This window comes from Chlorocebus sabaeus, chromosome 4, assembly GCF_047675955.1.
Source record: "Chlorocebus sabaeus isolate Y175 chromosome 4, mChlSab1.0.hap1, whole genome shotgun sequence".
Taxonomy (NCBI): Eukaryota; Metazoa; Chordata; class Mammalia; order Primates; family Cercopithecidae; genus Chlorocebus; species Chlorocebus sabaeus.
This window is the reverse complement of record NC_132907.1, coordinates 75,619,493-75,622,131: the sequence shown is the minus strand read 5'-3', so window position 1 is coordinate 75,622,131 and position 2,639 is coordinate 75,619,493. Positions and strand designations below refer to the sequence as shown.

The following is a 2,639-nucleotide window of genomic DNA, read 5'->3' as shown; positions in this document are numbered from 1 at the left end:
AGAAAAAGCAGACTTTGATAAATCAAGGAAGATTCTAGAGTAATAAGAATAAATCAGCACTAAGAGAATATGAAACAGTAATATCAGAAATATACCTTAACGAATGATCAGTTGTAAACATTTGGGGAGCCCTCCCACCACCTGGCAAAAAGGAAATAACAGAGTATACAAATCAGATGACACAAACCTGCATAACAAGGTTCACACCAGACATTGTGGAAAATCCTCTATCCTCAATGCACATCCTTACACATGTAAACATGATTGAGATGAAGGAAGGTCGTAATCACATAATATCTCACTATGTGCCACTCTATCTCAAGTGAATAAACTCCTATTTTTGGAATTCTATCCATTTAATGAAAGTAATAAGAATGCTGCTCTTTTTTAAAACCGTAATTTTCTTTAAGTACTCAGAACGTAGTAATTATTCTCAAGCATGATGATTGGGTGTTTATGTGCACATGTGAGATGTACCTTCTTCAAATCCTGTTTTGGTGGCACCCATCTGACCTGAAATAAAATAAGATAAAAAATAATAATTACCTGCTAAGGTTAAGCAATATATATGTGTGTGTGTGTCTATGTGTGTGTATGTATATGTGTGTGTGTATATATATTTACTTAAACAAAGTAGTATTAATCCATGAAATGTGTACTTAGTATAGTGTGTGTGGATACACACACACACACATGCACGTATATATATATGGCTTTAAGCACTAGTATTAACTGGAAATGTGTTGGAGTTACGTAGCTGTCTAGGCTCACTTGCATAGATTCAATAAGAAGACAATGAGATGCACTCAAATGGTTCTAGACACTTTACTGTTCGCCACATGGCAGACAGCGTGGCTTCATAGTTCTCTTTACCTTCCAAATCCCATGGGGGTGGCACGGGTAAATATTTTGTGTTACAGATTGATATTTTGTATGTTGAAATCTTAACTTTTAATGTGATAACATTTGAAGGTGACTTTGGAAGGTAATTAGGTCATGAGGATGAAGCCTTCATGAATGGAATTAGTGCACTTATAAAAAGAACCCCAAAGAACTCTTTCTTCCTGTTTCTGCCAGGTGAGGCTACAAAGAGAAGTGGCAATCTGTCACCCAGAAAATGGTCCTCACCAGAACCAACCATGCTGGCACCCTGATCTTGAACTTCCAGCCTCCAGAACTGTGAGAAATAAATTTCTATTGTTTATAAGCCACACAGTCTATGATACTTTGTTATAGCAGCTTAAAGTGACCAGGACTCTGCACACACAGACTATATCACAGGGGTTTATATCACAGCTGAGAAACACTGCACTTTAAAAACCCTCAATTGTATAAGGGATCTGCCAGACAACCTGCCCATCTTTATCTCCAGAGAAACTCTGCCTGGAATGGAAGGCTATCCATTTGGGAAGGAGAAGGAAGACTTTACTCTCCTAGATTGTCTCTGAGGAGAAAAGCATTCTCTATGTTTATTACACGGATCAGACAAGAGGTCTCTCTCCTAAGGAGTGATACACTATCTCTAACTTCCAAGGCTCTTTGTTATGCAAGGTTCTTGAAAAGAACATCTGAGGAGATAAAAACACCAGAGAATTGCTTCCAAACAAATAAAAATGATCAGGTTTCTGTGTTGAAAATTGTCCGTTCTGTGTTAGCTTGATGTTGCATTATTTTTTGCAGTGTTTAAGGTTTTTTCATGAATGAAAAAAAGCATGTATTCAGATCATGTAGTGATTATGAACTTAATAAATCATTGATAATCTTCCTTTTTAATGTAGGAGGTTCACCTTGATTCCCACATGGAATAAATATGCTGTATAATCTCCCCTTTAACCCAGGCTGATAGCTGAGGATCAACTACTTGAGGTAAACTGAGACTCAAGGATTAGTAAAGAAATCCAGATAATCAGATAACCTGAGCTTGATTTAGGTCTGTATGTATTATTGAACATATGCTGCTGAATCTTTTCACCTTTTAATGTACTATATCACTCGAGGGCTTCACACAGGGGAGATTTTATAGAGAGCACAATGGTTTCACAAGAACTGTCGAACTAAAACAGCAAAAAGGGAGCTAAGCTAACCCAAAGATTATAACTGATGAAAACAAAGATGGGAAAAGAACTGGGAAGAGCAAGGCCTGAGAGTTCTTTGTGAAGCCCTGTAGGGTTGGCACTCAATCTCCAAAGAGGAGGTGCCTCTTGGTTGTTGGTTCCTGTAAGAAGGGTGATGAGGCTGAAATCAGGACTGGCAAAAGAGGCTGGAGACTGGAGATCCCTCTCTCTTTTGAGTTATGCTGATGTGAACAGCAGAAAAAAAGAACAAAACATAAATGGGGGAGAGTTCCTTCTCACTTCATTCATCCTCCTCTTCAAAGCCTCCGTTGGACATAATCATGGAAATCAGGAATACAGTTTGCAAAATTTTAGTACCAGCATCTCAGAGTAGAGTATAAGGAATGGATTTGATGCTGAAAGACAATGAGTACATGACTATCAAAATTACTAACTATAAGGTAATTTTCAAGGAACTTTAATCCAGTATTTTAATGTGAATATTTACTGAGGTTTCTAGTTTTCTTTGCGAAAACCAATTAACTTCAAGGTCACATTACTAACTCTTTCTTCTACTGGGAAACG

The 2,639-nt window shown here is 37.5% G+C and overlaps 1 pseudogene; it reads left to right on the top strand.

Moving 5' to 3' along the window:
* Nucleotides 1–426: 426 nt before the first annotated feature.
* On the top strand, nt 427–514 carry LOC119620842 (small nucleolar RNA U13; annotated as a pseudogene).
* Nucleotides 515–2,639: the final 2,125 nt, after the last annotated feature.